The sequence below is a fragment of the Cydia pomonella genome, chromosome 18, assembly GCF_033807575.1.
Source record: "Cydia pomonella isolate Wapato2018A chromosome 18, ilCydPomo1, whole genome shotgun sequence".
Taxonomy (NCBI): domain Eukaryota; kingdom Metazoa; phylum Arthropoda; class Insecta; order Lepidoptera; family Tortricidae; genus Cydia; species Cydia pomonella.
The window spans coordinates 5,815,413-5,839,221 of NC_084720.1; the positions used below are offsets into that span (position 1 = coordinate 5,815,413).

At 36.2% G+C, this 23,809-nt stretch overlaps 1 protein-coding gene across 1 annotated transcript in view; it reads left to right on the top strand.

Annotated features, from left to right (window-relative positions):
* The window catches only part of LOC133527657 (protein wech), a 37,122-nt gene that overhangs the window by 1,288 nt on the left and 12,025 nt on the right, over positions 1-23,809 (top strand). The window lies entirely within an intron of this gene.

The window sequence follows — 23,809 nt, forward strand, 5'->3', positions numbered from 1 at the left end:
TAGTTGGTGGTATAAATAGTGAAGCATGGCAGGGAAAACATTGAAAAAGGCTACAACAACCACAATGACCATGTTTACTCTGACAAGAGTATACAACTGAGAAGGATATAGTCAATGGCTCTAGTATTCCACATTGAAAGCTTAAAATACTTCACATTCAAGTCACAGGAAGTTATACTAATTAAACTTAAAACTAGTACACCAGTATGATTGAGTTATCAAAGAACTTTACAATCCAACATTCCAATAATATATTTAAACAACCTTAATTTTAATATCTTAAAGGCATGTTTTTGGAATGTTAGCTTGTGATCATGTTTGCAAACTCAACTAATTGTCTGTCATCAAATTATCTAACTCAACACACAGCCTAAACATTAAAGGTAGGATTTTGAAATTTGAAACACTCCAAATATTGTAGAACTCCATTATGAAAGAACTTTGTATTGAACTTCATGGAGGTGAAAATTGGGTTGAAAATTTTGAACAATTTTTCATAGTTAGTCCACAAGTAGAACACCCATTTATTTGGTATTCTTGCACCAAAACCAACTAAACTCTCTGAATCAGAAATGTTATCGTAAAATGTGCCTAATTCTCCCCACTGGTTAGTTGTGCTTCAGCAGTACAGTATACATTAAAACTATTGATTAAGTGTTACAACATGATAGTGGTGATGGTCCACTTTAAATCAACATAATACTTATATATCAACATTCCACAATATTTGAATAAATAATTTATATGTATTGTAGAACTCCACTAAGAAATAAGTTCTCTAAAGATTTAAACTATCCATATGTATAACAACATGATGGTAGTAATGGTATACTTTAAATCAACATAATATAACATATATCAACATACCACAATATTTTGATATACAAATAATTTATGTTTCTAATTTTGGAGCAAAATCTGGAGCAAAGTATCACATATTACTGTAGTACTTCTGTACACAACAGTAAAATGTAAGTGTAAGTGTAACATTAGAAGTATTTTCTGTAAATATATTTATGTTAGTAAATATTTCCACATTGATTTTAACTAACACTGTTCGTTGTAGTACCTACAAACAGGTAGGCATCATTAACCACATCATTAGTCAAAACCACAAAAATGTCAACATGTTATTGTAAATTGCAAATTATGTGTAATGCATATTAAGATAAAAAACGAAAGTTTAGATGATGTTATTTTTAGGCCATGCCTAAATGCAAACCAGACAAGGATTTTAATATCTGAGATTTCTGTGCATGTTAGCAAAATCTATATATACAAAGTATAGTATCTATTTATTTGAAAACCTGGTTTTCTTTTTGCTTAACCTCTTGTATTGTATGTGTATAATGAGCATCTTGATTGGTAGTAATTTGCTTTTTGAAAGCATTTTTTTCTAGAACAATGTTTTGTGCTTCTACAGCACAACCGAGATCTGACCCCAGGATTTTTACTACAAATTAAATATGATTAAAGCCAGCTCGCAAGACTGCATAAAAGTTGTTTGTACAGTACATTAACAAACACGTGCATAGATAAGTAAACTACGCAGGTAGCACTTTGATGTATTATTTATCAAAGATCAGCCCGAAATCAGGTAGGGTAGCGGATAAAGGCGTACATCCCCCGGCAACCCGGCAATGTTGTCTCGCGCATGCGTACTAGCTCCCCTCGTGAATAGTACACGTTTTCTCGCGTCTCGCGTCCCTTTTCTTAAAAATAGAGAGGGAGGGAAGATACGCGATATAATATGTCGTGCTTTCCCAGGAAAGTTTTAAAATCTTCCTAACCACTTCGCTACTGCAAATATGGGTCAGTACCTATAAGTTTAATCTGTGACAATGCAAGATTCCTGCAAATGTATGTATCATTATCATGGCGATTTAGCGACATTCGGCACTTCAAACATTATTCTATTAGGTGACATTCTCATTGCTAACTCTTTACCGCATACCAAGCCATATATGGCGGTTATGATATTCAACTCTATTGATAGCTCTTAAAGTTAAAATTTCAACAAACATTTTACATGCAGTAAGAGGTTAACATCAATTTTGACTATAGGTAGGTACCTAACTGAAATCACAAAAAATCGTGGTCTCCATACAATTGTCAAATATAATTTTAAAATGCAACACCTGTATTATTTGCGATTTCGGGGTTCATTTTCAAAAGTTCGTCACAGTAATGAGTACAGTCGCGAATACATATATACATATCTTGTATCATCAAAATATTACACCCCGTACAATCAAAGAATGACACTGACATTTGATTGCCATTTTTGAACTATCAGTTCGGATAAGGGTTAAATTATATTAGAGGCGAACTCGTTCAAAGGAAATCTACAGGAATCGAGCTAAGCTCGCTTCGTCTGGTTCGAAATCTCAAGGGAGAGCCTCTAACGTGTGGTTGTACGTACCGTAGATCTTCAATCACACTGCCTCTAATGTTTAGTTATTCGCGGTGTTTAATACACTCGATACATTAAACGGAAGACTGTACTGAGTAGCCTTTTCAGACCTATTTAATACAATTGTGCCAATTGTGCGGCTTCAAATCTTGCAAATCCTGGCTCGAACCACAGATTTTTTCGGAACATATGGAATGTCGCATTCCGTACATATGGAATGTCATTTAATATTTACCCGTTGCTTTTCGGTGAAGGAAAACATAGTAAGGAAACCTGCATACATAATTACATACATCTGCGAAGAAATTCAAAGGTGTACCTATATGAAGTGCTCAACCCTCATTGGGCCAGCGGTGGGACTCTACCCTACGCCCTCTCGCGTCTGATAGGAGGTCTGTGCCCAGCAGTGGGACGTAATATAGGCTGAATTATTAATTATTATATTATTATTGTCAATTTTACTTTTCATTAAGCAAATCTAGATTCTCCGGTTTGAAAGGGGTAGAATAAATACTAGCTATAATTTTTAGTAGCGCATAGAGTATCAGTATCAGTGCATAAAATATTAGACTAATGTAAACAAGGTTTTACGCATACTCGTAAGTTTCTTGTGCCTGCAATCCCTTAAGAAAACTGCAACTGTTTCACCGCTGAAGCTCAAAGTCAAGATCTGCTTAGAAAACTCTTGCATTTATCAGACCTTAACACGTTGCATTAAGGTTCAAGATCATTAATTTAACTGTGCCAATGGCAGCGACCCCAGTAGACCGTGAGACCGCGCGTGCGCCCTCGCGCCCCTCAGGCACCCCGCCATTATTTATACCAATAAAGCCTGCTCCCAACATTGCCCTTGACAATTTTAATACCAAAGAACGTAAGCGACACCATACTTCAAACAGCACGTGACTTTTTGGAAGTAGAGAATAACGTGCCCCATTATTTTGTTAGAGTATTTGAGTGTAAAACTACGCTCAGGATTATGAAGCGCAAGCCACAGAAATTGTATGAGGATTGAGCCATCCAGCTTATTCTATAGTTAGCGAGCATTTTTATATATATACTATCAGGAGTATCAGGCTAACGAGAGCGAAAATAAAAAGGAACTAAGTAATTTTTTTTAATGAAATCAGCATTGCTCGATTGGCGAAACATATACGTAATAGTATAATAAGTAATATTTTTATAGTACATATGGCGCTACTTTACCACACTAGTGCGATAATTAGCACATTGCGTAACTATCTCGAAAATTTAAAAGGCCATATGTACTGTAAAACGTACCATACATGTAGAAATAGGTAATTCGCGACTCTTGTCGATTTAAAAGCGCTTTTGCTTAGTGCTTAAAAGCGATTTCGAAGCGCTGGTGGCCTAGCGGTAAGAGCGCGCGACTTGCAATCCGGAGGTCGAGGGTTCAAACCCCGGTTCGTACCAATGAGTTTTTCGGAACTTATGTACGAAATATCATTTGATATTTACCATTCGCAATGAAGGAAAATATCGTCAGGAAACCGGACTAATCCCCACAAGGCCTAATTTTACCCTCTGGGTTGGAAGGTCAGATGGCAGTCGCTTTCGTAAGAACTAGTGCCTACGCCAAATTTTGGGATTATTTGTCAAGCCCCATGCACCCATGAGCCGTGGCAATATACGAGGAAGAAGAAGAAGTTGCGAATTTTCTATTTTTCGCACTTGTATCGTAATTTATTACCTCTGTCTTGGGCGCAAGACAGGTACGAGGTTATCGTTCTAACACGTAAATGTCACGCTAAGTGCGTGAAAGGTTTAAAACAATAGGTTTTAACAATATAGTTGTCGGTGAATAGCAAGCACGATTATGTAAATCCGTAGTGGCTGACTTCGAAGTTCTAGAACTATGTTCCGTCCTCTGCTAGTACGATTTCCCTTTTATTATTAAGTTTACGCAGTTTATTAGGATTATTATATAAGGTAAATGTGAGCAAAGCGGTCTATAAGGGAAAATCGTCTACTCTTTCTTACCTTTTAACTCTTGCGTTCGTACCAAAGAGAATTTGAAATAGAGGTGGATTGTCAAAGAGAATTTTGTAGCCACAGCAAATTTACTGTCATCTTTCGACACATGGTTAAAACTTTTAGAACGCCATTTGATTTTGATGCTTTTTCTTACACTGATATGTGTCAAATTTGTTAAATATCAAAAAAGTGGCGCCATCTAATCGATCAAAGGCCTATGCCCGATGATAAATTCTCTTTGGTTCCTACACATACTCCACTTACAGGGTGGAGTAGGAGTGCTGCTTTCCTTTCTGTGTCTGAGTGACGATACGAGAGTTATTGCCCTATGACGGTCTTATCCGCAATACATTTTATAAGCCGGTCTTAGCCACAGTGACCTACGTTGTCTAAACTCCCTTCATTGAGTCAGAGCTGCTTTTTAAAAGCTTTTATTTAACTTGCAATGTATGTACGGGCAGTGTTGGGCGTAATAAATTACTTGTGCAATGTTAACTACAAATTGGATTACATTTAGTTGAATTATTTGTTTTACATGTAGATACAACTACTTGCAATTGAGATTACTTTGTAATTTGTAATCAAAATTACTTCTTGATACGTAATAATGAGCAAATTTAGTACTTTAGTACTCTCTCAGTAAACAAAAGTAATAACCACCTGCTATTTGAATTTGAAATCAATAGTGTAGGGAATAAATTTTAATTTCTTTTGTGTCAAAATGAAATGAAACAAAAGAAATAAAAAGTATCTTGATTAATGATTATTTATGTTACTAACCATGCTATGGAACGTACAAGTGTTCTGAAAATAAATTGATTGAATTTAATTGAAATGCAACTCTGGTCCAATTGTAAAAAGTTTAAATTACATTGAACTAATTAGTCCTATGGGTAAGCCCGTGGTCCTTAGGAGGCTAATATTTTTTTATATAATTTTTTTCATAATTTCATTTAACCTCATGCCGTATTAATTTAAAAAATGCTCGGGTGCCGCTTCATGGAACTGACTACGTGACAAAAACTTGTTTTTGCCCTTAAATGTTCATATTTTTAAATAAATCCCATGGTACAAAGTCTTGTAAAACTAACATTCATTTTTTTTATATGAAAAGTCATACTTGATATGTTATGATCAACTTAAACTCGTTTTTTTTAAACCTGATTAGGTAAAACATTTTTTTGAGTAAAAGAAATTTGTAATCGCATGAAGTAATTTATTACAGATTACAATTACAACATGTAGTTATTAATTCGATTACTAACTACAAAATGTTTTATTTTAAAGTTAGTAATAACGCTTACTTAACCGTAATATAGCTGGGTTCACACAGAGCGAGCATACGCGCGAGGCAATTTCCTCACGCACAACACAAAACGGCCAGTGTAGACGTGCCTTGGCCGAGGCAGGGCCCGCGCGTTTTACTCGCCCGATCGAGCCATGAAGGTACAAAACATCAAATCTTAAAAACACATACGAAAGAATAGATTATTATTATTGGCATTGCATTCTCGTATGGAGCTTGTATGCAACAAATCACATAGGTACTGTTCGCATTATAATATAATAGTTAGCTTTGCACTAACTTGTACAGAACAAAGTGAGAATTATTTTTTAAACGTCATATTTTCATATAATTGACATTACTATTACTACACTTCGTCATTGCAAATGCCAGACATATTTCGCTTTGTTCGACTCTATTACCTACATAGGGCGGGTTATCGAGATTTATAGCTAAAACAAAGTGTTATAGAGAAAGCCACGGAGTGTAAAAAACTCAAAATGATGTCGCTCAATTCAGTCCCCGGTAAATTGGGTTGAATGTTAATGTTAAGTATAGTCTGACCAAATGCAAACGCTGTTATCAATTCGTCATTAATTATCCCACTTGGGAATGCCCCGTGATAAACCACGCTTGTTTACTAAACTTACTTCGCCGAATTATTCGTATATGTAACCTATCTATGGACTCCGTTAACTGACCATTCATAAACCTTATAGCAATGAAGTAAGATAGCACCACATTTTAGTACACAACATACCTAATTAATTGGAAATGTTATGCAGGAAAAACCGAAAAACATTATATACGTGTTTGCTTTTCTCGGGTTTTATTAATCAAATTTATAAACACATTTCATGCTTATTAGCCTATTAGGTTTATTATAAGGTAATTGTATGTCAGTGGCGTCCATTGGCTCGTTTGGTGGACTTCATTCGGAAGATCTCTTCTAGATGAGATTTGCTCAGGACCGGAATAAGTGGCGTACTGGAGGAGACGCCTATGCCCAGCAGTGGGCGATAAAAGGCTGATATGATGAAGATGATGATGTAATTCAGTCATATGAAGATGATGATGTAGGTCAGGTAGACAGAATATTATAAATCAAATGAAGGGATGGGTAGAGTAGAGATGGATAGAGCTCAAAAAGGTAGACAATACATTTTGAGTTTCACCTCTACAAGCTTAATTACGCTTAATTAAGCTTAATTTAGTTCCTCTACCAATCTGCTACGAAGTTAGCACGTAAATCTCTTAACTGGATTGAAAATAAAATTTTATGAATGTATTTATTTTAGTGAATTTATATACTTACTATTAAATTTATAATTGAGTAAATTCATAGATGATTATTACTTTTAGATTATACACCTAATTCAGGCTTATGTAACGTTTTTCGTTTCGTTGTCATATTACGGCACGTTAACGGTATAATGCTATAGTAAGTATTCCTTTTATTTTATGTAGGATCAGGCATTTATTATTTTTCTTGAATTTTTACGGCCTAATATAAAACAAACACGTCGTAGGTACGCGTAGCGAATCTCCACGTTTTCTTTAATGTCCGTTTCCGATTTAAGCATTGTCTTTTGTTAGGAATCACGAGGTTATTACGGCGATTAACAAAAGACTGGAACAAAGAACAGGCTCCGGGGACGCGGGTGAGGGTTGTCGCAGGTAGCAGCCCATACACTTACATTACTTCTCTATGGGTTTCTCAAACTTTAGGGTATTAGCTGTAAAAAGAGATGCTACGAGTAAGCAAAAGTTAGACTTGCTATATTCTTCTATTACGATTTGATACTCTTTGTAATAATAATACATAATTTGCTGTGAAAATTAATTATAATCCGAAGATCTCATAACATAACTTGGGAAATATCCCACGGGATTTGCAATCTGAGGGTACGATTTAATTTTGAGATAGCAAGTAATATATCATAGTAAACGTGTAATTGTTCGGATAACAGTCACTGAGGTCACGTTTCACAGACATTAATATTGTACACGGTTCGTGATAATATTCGCTCGTACAATAGTTTGTTTACTTAACAACAGAAAACTATATTATTTTTAACTTAATTTATACAATGAACTAGTTTTGTTTGTGTAAAGAAAAGTAGAAAAAAACATATGAAACCCTTAATTTTGTAGACGGCAAAAGTATATTATGACTACGTATATTTCTAGAACACAATTATTCGGCTAAGGACTATTCAGCAAGGGTAAATCAATCAACTTGTCAATTTGCAACACAACCATTATGGGCGGTTGTGACATTACAATTACTTTGACAGGTTTTTATCGAGTGACAACAGTCCCTGGCAGTTTTAATATGAATGGTTATTTATACGTTAAAACAAACAATATTCCCACACATCAATATGCGGGATAGCTCGGACAAATGTTAATGCTAACCTAAAGTAATAAGTAAGTTTTAATTTTATCAAAAAAGCTTGGCATATAAACATGATGTATTGAGCATAAACGACTTGAAGGATTTTAACGCGTGACGTGTCGTCTCGTATCGTTGGATTAGTCTTAGTAGCCGAATGTTTATTCTGATTTTTTATTGTACACTTTATAGTTTAGCTCACCCTGTTTGTTATTAATTTGTTTGTTTTGATCAAATATTTTAACTTAAATACGAACCATTTCCTGGTATCAGATTCAAATGAAATTTGGAGTACTCCCTTAATTCCCAATCTGATGATGCAGTCATAAGGTAGCGAATGAAACTACTCGTTGGAACAACACAAACGTAAGAGCTTAAATTCATTAGGAAGATCTCGAGAGGTACTTGTTACATGTACTTGGTACAGTCAGCAATAAAAGTATTGTGTCCATTTTATTATACTAATAAACTTGTTTCGAAGAATGAGTTAAGAAATCAAAGTTTGAGTATCTCGGACATTGCGTTGCGAACAGGCTGAGCGTGCACCGGCGCGTTGTGCACAAAAACCGTACCTGTTTTTGCCACAGATCATAGACAAAGCTCTGCAAAAGACGCGAGTGACTAACCTCTAGAGAGATTGACTTTTTAAAGGCTCTGCTACATTAGTCGTAGTCAAGGAGCTGCTTTAGCGTTGATAGAAACGCATAGCAACGCAGGATAATAACGCATGCAAAGCTGAATTAAAAAATACCTTCTTAGCTTTTCAAATGACTGAAAGTATTTAACATTGACTTATTCCACTTACGTCAACTGCCACTTAGGTCAGATTTTTTTTTCTCATACATATTTAAGAAATTCCATATAGGTCAGAAAATCAAAATGGCTGACGTACCTAAGTGGAATACCCGTGTGGGTTTTGTTTTAATGCCAATATCATTAGTTCCAGTTAGGACAGAAGTTTTTATTCCACTTATGTCAGTTGCCAGTTAAGACATATTTTTGAAGTGAAAACTTCTTTAGCGGCGCTGTGCACTTTTTGCGATGGGGAAAAAATGTTAAACTCGCGTCAGGTGTCACGTGACCGTCAGATTGAAAATTCGTAAGACGGACACGTGACATCAAGTTGACATGCAAATTGAATGTCATCGAAGCCTGGTTACTTTTGAAATATCGTCTCTCATTCAAGTGTGATATTTTATTTTCTTCATAATCAAAGTGCTGTCATAACGGTTAAAGAGGTTTAATCTTTGTTAATTGTGTTGTATTGTATCGTTGTTGGGTGTCCATGATTGTAGATACTCAAATTTTTCCTTACCAAAAAGTTAAATAACAAAAAAGAAGCGTGATTGTTTTACTTAATATGATGGTGCAGAACGAATCATTAACATTTACTGATTGTGTAGGCTGTAGTCCTGCTCACGTCTCATGAATTACTCTGTATATGTTATATATTAACACTAAAATTCGCATTTCAAAATATCTTCCGCACTCAAATTTATTTACGTAGGTATAATAGAGAATTATCTCTTTTTTATAAAACTGCTACTCAATATCTCCAAATTATCAATAATGCACAACGTTAATATTCAAGTTTTCACTTCTGCCGGCACTCCCGGAGTGCAACCCGTTTTTTTTTTATTCCAGTTACGTGTGATTACAGTCAGATAATCACATTTGCGTATTCCTCAATTAGCAATTTGCATTTTATATGTGTACAGTCAGCCAAGACCACCACCACTTTTCGACTCTATTTTATAACTGACTAGACTACATAAAGTCGTCACCGTGTAGGTAAAACGTAAAGCTTATTATTTTATATAAAATTAAATTAAATTTTATTTATTAAATTTATAATGATGACTAAGAAAAATAATAATTATTATTATTCATTTGGCATGTTCAATCTAGGCCGGTAGATGGTTGACTTGGAGCCATTCAACATGTCAAATTATCCTGTCATTGCTATTGTTATTGTCATTGCCGTGAATCCGTCCAAGGTCTGTGTAGGTGTTCCAATTATATGAATGGTTAGGTCAGATATGACCTAATTGGAACAAAACATTAATCTGACCTAAGGGGCAGTTGACGTAAGTAGAATAAGTCTTAAAATTTACTTTTCACGTCGGTGTCGTGGGCACCGGTGGTGTGGTTATGGATAACGTTGTAAAATGGGACTATGGCAAAAACAAAAAACTTCATAGTGTACAAATTTAAAGTTACATACTAATACAATACTATCCCGTGCGGTCGTGCTATTATCTTACGTTGTCATGCGGTCAAGATGGAGTAGTAAGGCAAGACGGATGAACCTGTCAATGGATGGATGGGTAGATCGATGGATCTGTACTATACCTATAAGCCAAATGCTTAAAAATAAGTGCACAGATCCACTTTTTTACGCATGTGTGATTCGTAATACATATTTGTTTTCAAATATGGCTAACTTTAATTTCCTATGACTAAAATAAATAATTAGGTTAAGTGCCTACTTAGTTGGGTCATAAGTTCTGTCACAAAGCTTTTGACTGATAAAATGTAATACAAATCTTTTAATAAGAAAAGTTTGCCATGAATTGAAAGCTTGTTTTATACTGAAAACAGAAACAGAATTAAAAGCGTGTTTAGTAAAACACGCACAGTTGCAGGTTGGCAATACCAATATACTAGAATTACATATTTTAAGGAAGGTAAAAGATCCAGCTTTTTTATATGTAAGATTTGACTATGGAAACAAGAAAAATAAATAACTACGAATCAAAATCACCTCGAACAGGTCGCGTATTTTTTGCATGTTTTTTAATAACATTTTTCTGAATATTACATAGAATTGTGCAAAACTGAGACAACAAATTAAGTTTCATTATAATGTAAGTAATTCAGCATTAAATAAGCTTTCAACCCATGTATATGAATAAATAATAAGGGATCTTATCCTATAGCTTTTTTATCAGTCACCTTTTTGACAGAACTTATGATCTGACTAAGTACATATGCAAAGGTTGCCATCGCCATCCAACGTGGTAAGCACCTTTGCACCCGGTACAACTCGCGGTGAACTTTTTGAATAATATGCTATGTTTAGCATAGTAGTTTATTTATTTGTATTTTTGTAGTTCCTTATTTATGATTTCACCTTTTGAATGACCACCATTAATTTTAATTAATAAAACTTCTTTTATTTTTCTCATGTAAATAGGATTGATATACCTAGTCTTCTTAAATCTATACATGACAGCGTTCCTCTGATGTGGGATTGGAATGACAAATTGAGCTAATAGTAACCTGCCATATATGGAAGGTGGAGGTAAGGAAAGAAATCTCCATATACCAAAAAGTGTCATCAAAAAACCTTAAATAGGTGGCGCTACAATACCTAGAGTACTTGAACAGAAAAATCTAATCATAGACATCGCACTTCACTCCGTCAATAACGCTTAGGTTCTTAGCTGCTATAGCGCTACTCTGGAGATATTTGGAACTATTATTTATAGCTTACAGCTGGACACTTTTGTAACAGTTCTACCATAAAAGATAGCACTCCTTTTAATCCATACTCCATACTGCCATACTTATATCTCGGTTTCCTGAGACTTCACAAAGTTAATTAAAGGGCTCCACGGACCTAATACGGTCTTGTCTTGACGGCGAATGGAATAAAGTCATAATAATATAGATAATAAAACTGCAGGGCAGCTTGTGGCTAGCTGTTGGGGAGTAACGACCCGACGGACCTGAGTACTATATCGGTTTCATAGGCAGGGTCACCCACTAGGGCAGACGGGTCGTAATGTTCCAAATCGGTTGAGAAATGATGGAGTTACTCGTACGTACATACAAGACAAAAACGGTCGAATTGATACCTCTCTTGAAGTCGGTTAAAAATAAAGCCCCAACCTGACTATAGACGTATATTTCCAAGTCGTACTTAAGAGCAATTCCTAGCTGAGCAACTTTTCAAATCTCGAATTTTTGAAGCTATGTTTCTGTCGCGCTGCGCTGGGCGGGAGCCGGAGCTATCTAAGTGTGAGTGCGCGCACACAGACGCGAGACGCGTGCGCTCGCTCATTGCGCGCCGTTTCGTCGACATCGCCCGCGAGCCAGACGGAATTTATTCTGCGCTGCCCGACGCAAGTTGTTTTTGTTGTTACCACGTAATATTGTTTTTCATTTTTATATTATACTGTATCTATTACACCCTAATACCAAACACCCTATCACCTGTACTAAATGTATTTTACACCTATGATGACGAAATAATAAATGATTGATTTATTGATTGATTGATATTAATTACCATAAGGTCACTGTGGGCAAGACCGTCTACAAGGCAAGTCCGTCAACACATTATGCCGGTCTTGCCCACAGTCACCTTATAGGTAAAAACTGCAAAAAATAATGATGTCTCAGCTTCGGTTGTCGTTGTACAGTCAAGTGCAAAAATATGTATCGAAAGAATCGTCTCATAAATATGGTACTACGCTCTTATTACACTGGAATAAGATGCTATGGGACATATTTTTGAGTAAGATGTGTACATCCATATTTTTACACTTGACTGTACCTATCCGTATCAGTAAGTTGGGAGTGATCATGGTGTGTTGTGAAATTTTGTAAGTAGGTATAAATATACCTATGGTTAAACTACAATCTATTTAACTTGTAGTACGATGGGGCTAAACTTGGGCCGCCTTATTGAAGAACGTATCGCAATGACAATCTGGGTAAAGTATGTTGGGATAATGCCGGACAATTTTGGGACCAATTGAGAGAACTCGTGAAAAAATGTTTTTTCGAGATCTCAACACGTGACAGATTCTTGAAGTACGTAGCGAATCGTTAAATAATAACCGTAGATTCGGCCTGAATTTTGGTAATCTTCAATATAGAACGGTTTTAGTTTTGTACCTGTGTAAAGATGAGACATACTTTTTTTTAGGGTAACGAGTGTTTTGCCATCAAGGATTCAAGGACATTTGGATGGTGAAAAAAAAGTTGCTTCTAATGGAAAGAGAATAAGGTATCACAAAGAAATAGGTCCGGTGTCTACCCTTTTGTATCCGATCTTAACCCTGATACAAAAATTGGTAAAATTGTGGCTCTCAAACTTTGATACCTATGTCATAAGGCAATTTGATAAGTAAACAATGTGCTAAGAAACCTCTTATTGTAAGGTTTACCCGAAGTAATAAAAAAAACCACTAAAATAATAGATACGTTGCGAAGTTTTGACAATTTAAGATTTCGTAACTGTACAGGTTTAGGGAAAGTGTAAATGTATTGTTTATTGAATGGAATGTACTGGAAGATATTAAGTACTTAAGTAGGAGGGACAAAAATCAAAATAAAAAATAATCGTGCCCAGTCATTTTTAATGAAGGTCGCCTAAAAAATAAGAATCAAACTTAGAAATCAATAAGACTAAGTAGTTCTTTAAAAAGGTCAAGGTCACTGAGAGCCCATCTTGAAGTATGGAAAATAATTAAAATTGCGATTTTGATAAAATGTAAGGATCGTATGTAAAGAGTAAAGTAAATAATTAAATATATAGGAAAAGAGAGCCCTCTTGAAGCATTTTAAGGAAACTAATTTCGAAGCCCTATCTCTATTTTGTATCCGAAACTAGCAATGTATGTATGCGTGCACATCTACATATGCATCCGTATGTGTAGGTACTTTATTGCGAAAAATTGCTCATTTGCTATCTATTTTACTCGATTTTGTTATACATTTCAACATGTATCATCATCCCTATACAATATAAATACTCTTTATTGCACACCTCAATAAAAGAAAACAATACAAAAGAAAACATACATATAAGCACAGGTAAACAACATGCGGCCTTATCGCTAAAAGGCAACCTTTGGGTTGCGGAAATTAAAAAAATTACATTGTCAGTAACCGTCGCGCTGGTAGTGGTACTGGATAAAAATAATGGTACGAAAGTGTGATCAAGAAAACAATAAATGTGATAATTAAGGTCAGTAGGTAAATAGAAGAAAATTTAAAGTTTGATAAATAGGTAAAGATCTGATTGTTTCTGGTCCGATCTTTACCTGGAAGGGTCAAGATCGGATATCGGTCTACAGCAGTGCTAGGTCTGTTAACGCAATTACAAAAACAAACACAGTTTCATCACAATACGCAAAATAAATTACAGAGCGAAGATCGGATAGAAGGAAGAATTCGCGAAATTTACCTTGCTCTCTGTGATTGCACATAGCACAAGCCCGACTCCCTGAGCGACGCGGGGACACTGACAGTTGAGGCGCAATGAAATGGCGTCTTACACAATGTTGTCAACATTAAAAAATAAAGCCAAATTAGGGGAAAATGAATGTCCTACGTTCTTCACCCGCATCCGGTATTTACCCAACATACCTTAATCGTTGAACCGCCGCATTTCAAAATGGCCCTTATTTTGATATCGGCTAGCCGTAATGAAATACGGCGGATTATACAATACGACTGCGATACTTATATATAAATCCCCTCGTCAATGTAATTTCATTAAATTTGCTATCTAGTGGCAAACATCAAAGTAGTTATCTTTTACTTGTGACGCACAAGTGTGAGCAATGTAAAATACTATATTTCCAAAAAAATTGCCTACTACGTAATAAAAGAAAATGTGATTATTAAATTATAATACGAAAGGTGGTCAAATTGCAAAATGCTGTCGTTTTATTTAAAATAATGAAATAATTAGACCAGTTCCGAAAGTACCGGGAAATCCCGGTTCTTTAAAACAGTACCGGTTCTGCAATCCCTAATAAGGATGTTATGCCCATCACTATTCCTTCCGTGTACGTATATTTAGAAACTGTCTCCGCCTCCAATTCGTGCGATAAGGACAACTGCAGCTCGGACCGAAATTCACTCGCAAAAAACTCAAAAATCGAGGTTTCGCTCTCGACTGTTTCCTCCTCCAAAACGCAACTAATCATTATGAAATTTTGGAAATTGCAAGAGGAAGAAATAATCTATGCCGCTATGTTTTGATTTTTTGGATATTTTTTGTCATATTTGTATACTGTGCCTTTTTTTACAGCCAATTCAATTGAGCCGTTTTTGCGATTTTCGAGGCGCTGTATCTTTCTTCAAAATAAAATAATCCAAAAAAGCAAAACATAGCGGCACAGATATTGATGATATTGATCTTATTTGAAAAAATCACTGCTCTAGGTTAAAAATCCAGGGAGGAATCAGTCGAGAGCGTTTGTATGGAAAAATCGCAACTAGGAATTCCTCTTAAGTTATTCATAGGTAATTAATACCTTCCAATTGATCGCACTTTTACTTTACAGTGACACTATTATTTTTAGACTTAATAGAGCTTTGGACTATGTAATTATAGTAATTAAACACGTGCAAGAATCCCACGGACTGTCGTTGTGCTCTACCTATGTAAAAGCAAAGCTATTAAACTGGCAATCGATATTTCAAAATTAGGTGGTCAGAAATAGATAGTATATTACATTGATGTCATGATGTGCAGATGATTGGTAAAAACTATCCTATGTCCTTGCCCGCGCCTCAAACTTATCTCTATACAAAATTTCATATATGGAAATCGGCTCAGAGGTCTAAGCATCAGCAGACATACGAACGGTCCCGGTCCGTGCTGCCGTGGCGTCCGTCACTTCAGTGTTCTATGGAAAGCACCACGTGATCAGTGTGATCACCGATCACCCGTCATAGAACGAAGAGTCAGAAACCTCAGCCCGGACCGGACCCGGCCGTTCTAGCATGCTCTCATACTTTATAATATGAATATTACGGATATGTAATTCAGAGGTCAATACAATTTATTATTATTAAATCCTTTATTTCAGGCAAAACCCATAAAAGTGTTAGTATAACACAACATAACTTACAAGACTATTGTTAGTACATACAGAAATCACAAACACAGACATAACCGGATGAACATAAAATAATAAAAAGTCAATAACTTATCTCTACAGTAATTTAAATTGTCCATTAAACAATATAACAACAATTACAATTAAAAGCATTAAATTAAATTTTGAAAATTATAAAATGTATAGAATTAAAATTAAATTTCGTCAAATATTTAATGAATACCAATGAATAAAAAAAAGTGAAATAATAATAATTAAAACATACTAGGGCTCCCCCGCACTCCCCCGCATCCTTTCCCACAATGCGGCGCAGCGCTTCCTCATGATCGCATGAAAACCATCAACTCCCGCCTCCGTAAACATGCCCGAAGCGCTGCACCTCCGATGAAGCCCCAGCAATGTTCTAATCATTATTATATATTGCACACGAAGTGCGCTGTACGTCCTCTGCGCATAATTGACCCAGAGATTGCAGGTGTAAAAGCACTGGCAGTATGCCCGAAAGAGCGTTAGCTTTACTTCTCTAGTACACTTTGCAAATCTCCGAGCCAACATTGCAGCGGACGGACAGCGCCCTTCTCTCCCTCTCTATATTCATGTTATCAGAGAGGTCTTCAGTGACCCAGTGGCCCAGATACTTAAAATGCTTAACTCGGCTTAAATGAGTGCCACATAGAGCAATTGGTGGCACAGCCTCGTACGTTTAGCACCGGCCTTGAAGATTAGGAATTCACTCTTCTTAGCATTATATCTGAGCCCATGGTCCACTGCATACCTCTCACAAACACCGAGCAAGTTTTGCAGTGCGCCGAGAGATGGCGTGAGCAGCACCATGTCGTCTGCATAGCTGATATTGTTAATATAAACTCCATCAACCGAACACCCGATGTTGGTGCCGCTCAACTTCTCTATCAAACCGTTGATGTACAGGTTGAAAAGCCGGGGAGACGTAAGTCTCACCCCGCACTCCAACCTGTACTCCTCCGAGAGAACACCCGCCCATCTCACACAGTTTCTCTGGCTATGGTACCAGTATTTCAGGAGAGAGATTACCTCTGACGGTAGCCCTGCTATTTCCTCAACTTTTTGCCATAGGATTTTATATGAAACGAGGTCGAAGGTCTTAGATAAGTGCACAATAATTTGCTACTATCTAGCTGATTTGATGAGGGAAAGAAAAGATACTTTTGGGCAGCTGCCAGTAAACCTCTCGAGTAGTCCCGAATTTGGGCACATTATATTCGTTTTACTGTCGGCAATAAAAGCGTGTTTTATAATATATATTTTGGGAAACTTATTGTTGTGTAAGTCGAATTGTTTTTGTTGCTACTATAGTTTGTTTTTTAGCATTAGAAAGAAGGTAGGCAATATTGACGTGAATTTTTATTAAAAAAACACTCTCGAAACATAAGTCACAGCTAATAAGTAACAATTATAATAAAAATAAAAAAAATTAGCCTATATACGTTCCACTGCTGGGCACAGGCCTCCTCTCATGCGCGAGAGGGCTCAGGCTATAGTCCCCACGCTAGCCCAATGCGGATTGGGAACTTCACATACACCTTTGAACTTCTTCGCAGATGTATGCCAGTTTCCTCACGATGACAATTATAAACATACGATTATTTACATTCTTTTGCTTTCATTAGTAAACAATTTTTTTAAGCGTTTATCAATATTTTTGAAAAAAATATTTTTTCTCAGGTAAAAAAATAAAAAAAACTAAGTATAAGCTTTGAAACAATTAATTGCTTGTACCTATACTAGCTTCTGTCCGCGACTCCGTCTGCTTGGAATGATGCTGATATGTGATAAAAACTATCCTATGTCCTTCCCCGGGTCTCAAACTATCTCCATACCAAATTTCATCTTAATCGGTTCAGCCGTTTAAGTGTAGAATAGAATACAGTAATGATTATTTTGCCACACACATAGTCTACACACATACTCAAAAAAATAGAACAGGATTTCCTAAAACTAAACAAGAAAAAAACAAGCAGTGTGAAAAAAGGGATCTCAGAATTTATTTTACAGACAGAGTTAGTTTCGGATATATCATATTACCTACTAGGGATTACAAAGCAATTTTATAGCATTATTCAAGCTATAGAAGCCAGAAGCGGTAGCCTTGCAGTAAGAGCGTGCGACTTTCAATCCGGAGGTCGCGGTTCCAAACGGATCGTACCTATGAGTTTTTCGGAACTTATGTACGATATATAATTATTTGATATTTACCAGTCGTATTTCGGCGAAGGAAAACATCGTGACGAAACCGGACTAATCTCATTAAGGCCTAGTTTGCCCTTTGGGTTGGAAGGTCAGATGGCAGTCGTTTTCATAGAAACTAGAGCCTACGCCAATTCTTGGGATTAGTTGCCAAGCAGACTCCAGGCGTCATGAGCTGTGGCGAGAAGCCGGGACAAACGCAAGGAAGATGATGATCAAGCTATAAATTGAAGCCGAAGGTAGCCATAAAAACCTCGTGCCAGATATCAGTGCATTGTGTGTCCTGTCTGGCACAGAATGTAATTTGGACTCGTAAGATAACAGGCCGAATGAGATAAGCATTTCAACACGCGGTGCAACCCGTCGTGGAACCCGTGTTGATTTCTAATGATAACGAGATATGTCGCTCTAATTATACTGTCGCATATAATAGTATTGGTACATTGTCGCCCAGTAATGTTTCACCATCGTGTTGGTTCCCAAAAACATTCTTCAGTACAGTCAGCATCAAAAGTAACGGATCAAATAACGCTTCATAAGTATCGACCATTCTGTAACAGCTTAACAAAAAGTGAGTATTTAATATAGAACAACTAAGACTGTAAAATATATACTTTTTAATGTGAATTTTAGAATTTTATCTATATTTGGAAGAGTTATTTAGGATGTCAGATACTTTTGGCGCGTTGTTTCATCCGCTACTATTGATGCTGACTGTACCCGTGAACCCGTGGACAAGATGCATGTAAGTGCTTCGAAATCTCGGGAGCTCAAAAACAATATAATAGCCAATCACGGCCCATATCCCGATCGATTTAAGCCTAGTGAAACTAACCGTGAATCATTCAAAACTGTCATTTTTCAATACTTTATATGTATAGGTAAACTTACTTCCTTCTAGCTCTCAAAAGGACTATTTTTATATAGGCAACCAGAAATAGCTATTTTGAGTAATCGGGAAAGACTACTAAGAGAGTAAATATATGAACCTTTCATATCACTATGACAACTAGTGTTAGTTTCTCAGGAATCCTAGGATCTTAGGTTAGCAAGTATATTGCTATTGTTTCGTACAAATGAAACAAATAGCTTGATAAGGTATGAGATATCAATATTCTAAGTATTCGTGTTTTCCTGGCAGGGTGACGATGACGCATTGCCGACCGGATCCGAATAATAGGTAAACATATGGTAAATAGGTCTATGATACTCGTACTTCTTGTTCTTACGCATTCACTCCAAACGTAGCTTATTTTGTAGGAGACCCAATGGACATTAGATAGTTTTACGGTTTTTCTCGTTATTTATTTAGTCATTTTGCGCTTCATGTTTAGGAGAACCTAGTACGGTCAGCTTCAAAAGTAGCAGAAACAACGCGCCAAAAGTATCTTAAAGTAGGTAAGTTTGCGGTCGAAAGTATATGCCCCAGTGTAATTGATCTATACGCCGTATTTCTTATTGAATTCTGTTAACTTCGGGGTATGGATACTAAAATAAATTAAGGAAACTAAATGGTATAGTTACATTTCAAAAATTTTGCTTTGTAAAAAGTAATTAAATGTTGCATAGAGCGGTCTTTGTAACACGGGCATTACATTTAACCAAACAATTGTAAACTATGACATATCAATGAGATTTGGAATATCGATAGGCTGAGATAGTACAGTCAGCATCAAAAGTAGCGGATCAAACAAGGTTTCAAAAGTATCTACTATTCTGTAACAGCTTAACAAAAGTTGGTAGTTCTATATGTAGAACAATTAAGACTATAAATGATACACTTACTTACTTATGATATACTTTTGAACGTAAATTTGATAGATTTATCCGGAATATCAGATACTTTTGGCGCGTTGTTTCATCCGCTACTATGGATGCTGACTGTACTTGCGTTTAGTAGCAAATGTATAAACTTATACTAAACACTAATCAATATGTAAACAGGCCCTAAGTTAATTAGAATACCGGTTTCTTTGAGAAGTTACTTAATTTAAGCTTAGTAGTGCACCCATGATATTCACGGACTTAAGAGCAATTCCTAGCTGAGCAACTTTTCAAATCTCGATTTTTTGAAGCTATGTTTCTGTCGCGCTGCGGTGGGCGGGAGCGGGAGCTATCTAAGTGTGAGTGCGCGCACACAGATGCGAGACGCGAGCGCCCGCTCATTGCGCGCCGTTCCGTTGACATTGCCGGCGACCCGGCCGGAATTCATCCTGCGACACAAGTTGTTTTTGATGTTATCACATAATATTGTTTTTAATTATTATTTTAACGACCAGTTTGGCCTAGTGGGTAGTGACCCTGCCTACGAAGCTGATGGTCCCGGGTTCAAATCCTGGTAAGGGCATATATTCGTGTGATGAGCATGAATATTTTGTTCCCGAGTCATGGGTGTTTTCTGTGTATTTAAGTATTTATATATTATATATATCGTTGTCTAAGTACCCTCAACACAAGCCTTATTGAGCTTACTGTGGTACTTGTCAATTTGAGTAATAATGTCCTATAATATTTATTTATATTGATTATTTATTTATTATATTATACTGTATCTAGTAATTAATTCAGATAAAGACTACGAAAAAGAATGAGGTCCTTGCTTCGGTCGTCGTACCTATCCGTGACAATAAGTTGGGTGTGATCATGGTGTGTTGTGAAATTTTGTAAGTAGGTATGGTTAACCTACAATCTAAATAGTAGTAGTAGTACGATGGGGCTAAACTTGTGCCGTCTTATTGAAGAACGTATCGCAATGACAATCTGGGTAAGGTATGTTGGGATAATGCCGGACAATTTTGGGACCAATTGAGAGAACTCGCGATTTTTTTTTCTAGATCATGTCAGATTCTTGAAGTACAGAGCAAATCGTTAAATAATAACCGTAGATTCAGTCTAAATTTTGGTAATCTTCAATATATAAAGGTTTTAGTTTTGTACACGTGTAAAGATGAAACATACTTTTTTTAGGGTAACGAGTGTTTTGCCATCAAGGGGTAACATCGGATGGTGAATAAAAGTTGATTTAAATGGAAAGAGAATAAGGTATCACAAAGAAATAGGTCCGGAGTTTAGCCTTCTCCTACGTATATAAATTGCAGCCAACAATACAAATTTAAAAGTTGTCAGCGAATGTTCTATTTTTCGTATTTTTGTATACGATCTTAACCCTGATACAAACATTTGGTAAAATTGTGGCTCTCAAACTTTGATACTTATGTCATAAGGCAATTTGATAAATAAACAATGTGCTAACAATTGCGATTTTGACGGTAAAATATTGCAATTATATATATATAGTTGATATACAATCTTTTTTTGGATAAAATGTAAGGATCGTATGCAAAGAGTAAAGTAATAGAATAAAATATATAGGAAAAGAGAGCCCTCTTGAAGCATTTTAAGGAAACTAATTTCGAAGTGCTATCTCTATTTTGTATCCGAAACTAACTATATATGTGTGCGTTCACATCTACGTATGCATCCGTATGTGTAGGTACTTTCGTACTACATAATATTAGGTCTACTTCGGCGGTATACATGTTAGTTTTTTGTTTGATTTCTTGTAACTTTCATAGTTTTTCTGTTTACAAGATATTAAACAAAATACTAACTTGTAAGCCACCCAAGTAGACCTAATGTTATATAGAAAGGTTTTAAAAAGAATGGAATAAAAAATGGAATAAAGAAAACAATACAAAAGAAAACAGAAACATAAGCACAGGTAAACAACATGCGGTCTAATCGCTAAAACGCAATCTCCAGGCAACCTTTGGGCAGCGGAAATTAAAAAAATTACATTGTCAGTAAGTAGGTGTACAAACACATACATACAAAATAGACTACCTAAATCTTTTCCTTTTGATTTACCGTCGCGTTGGTACTGGATAATAATAAGGGTACGAAAGTGTGATCAAGAAAACAATAAATGTGATAATTAAGTAGGTAAATTGAAGAAAATTTAAAATTTGACCTACACTGCTGTTTTTTAAATGGGTAAAGATCGTATTGTTTCTTTCCGATCTTTACCTAGAAGGGTCAAAATTGGATATTGGTCTACAGCAATCCTAGGTCTGTTTTTGATTGGATTGTTTTATAAATAAACATCTAAAACGAAATTATACATTAACACAATTACAAAAACAAACACATTTTCATCACAATACACAAAATAAATTACAGAGCCTGGACGCGGGTATGTCCTTAAACTACGTCAAAAAGAGAGGTATGGGCACTGTGAATGTCATCTCGCCTTGTGTGGTGGGGCACAGCACAGCGGATGTCATTCCAGATCTAGAGCAGAGCCCAACTGGGGAAGTACCTCCACCTTACAGAAAACCGCAGCCAAATAACACTAGACCCTACTCATAGTGTTGTGTTCCTGCCGGTGAGTAAGGTTGCCAGAGCTCAACGAGGGGCGGGGGGTTAGTGTCGGCAACGCGCATGTAACTTCTCTGGAGTTGCAGGCGTACATAGGCTACGGATACTGCTTACCATCAGGCGGGCCGTATGCTTGTTTGCCACCGACGTAGTATTAAAAAAAAGGGCGAAGATCGGATACACGAAATTTACCTTGCTCTATGTGATTGCGCATAGCACAAGCCCGATATCCCTGAGTGGCGCTGGGACACTGGCAGTCGAGGCAATGAAATGGCATCTTACACAATGTTGCCAACATTAAAAAAGAAAGCCAAATTAGGGAGAAATGAATTTGCTACGTTCTTCACCCACATCCGGTATTACCCCAACATACCTTAATCGTTGAACCGCCGCATTTCAAAATGGCCCTTATTTTGATATCGACTAGCCGTAATGTAAATTTGCTATCTAGTGGTTTACTTGCGACGCACAAGTGTGAGCAATGCAAGACAATCAAATTGTTAATGGGTATTTATGATGTTTTAATCACAATAAGCAGGTTGTACCTATTATCCTACTTAGCTTTGTTTACAGGCCTTTAATAGTAAACATAACTAAACATAAGCACTACATGACCTGCAATGTAAAAAAGTACAAAAAAACGGTTAACGGTTTGAAGTGACAGACCATTACGGGTACATTTTAGAATAGAATAGAATATAAATCTTTATTACGAAACCATGGTAGGTACATAATAGTTGTTACATTAAAGAGTGTGAAAACACATGGCACCCTTTTCTTAGAACTACGTGGTATTTTGGTTATATTACGGCGATCGACTGTTGGTTGTTGGTGTATTTTTTCTCATTTTAACCATTAACATGTTATGCCCATTACTATGCCTTCTGTGTACGTATATTTAGAAACTGTCTCCGCCTCTAATTCGTGCGATAAGGACAACTGCAGCTCGGACTAAAATTCACACGCAAAAAACTCAAAAATCGAGGTTTCGCTCTCGACTGTTTCCTCCTCCAAAACGCAATCAATCTTTATGAAATTTTGGAAACTGCAAGAGGAAGAAATAATCTATGCCGCTATGTTTTGATTTTTTGGATATTTTTTGTCATATTTGTATACTGTGCCTTTTTTTACAGCCAATTCAATTGAGCCGTTTTTGCGATTATCGAGGCGCTGTATCTTTCTTCAAAATAAAATAATCCAAAAAAGCAAAACATAGCGGCACAGATATTGATGATATTGATCTTATTTGAAAA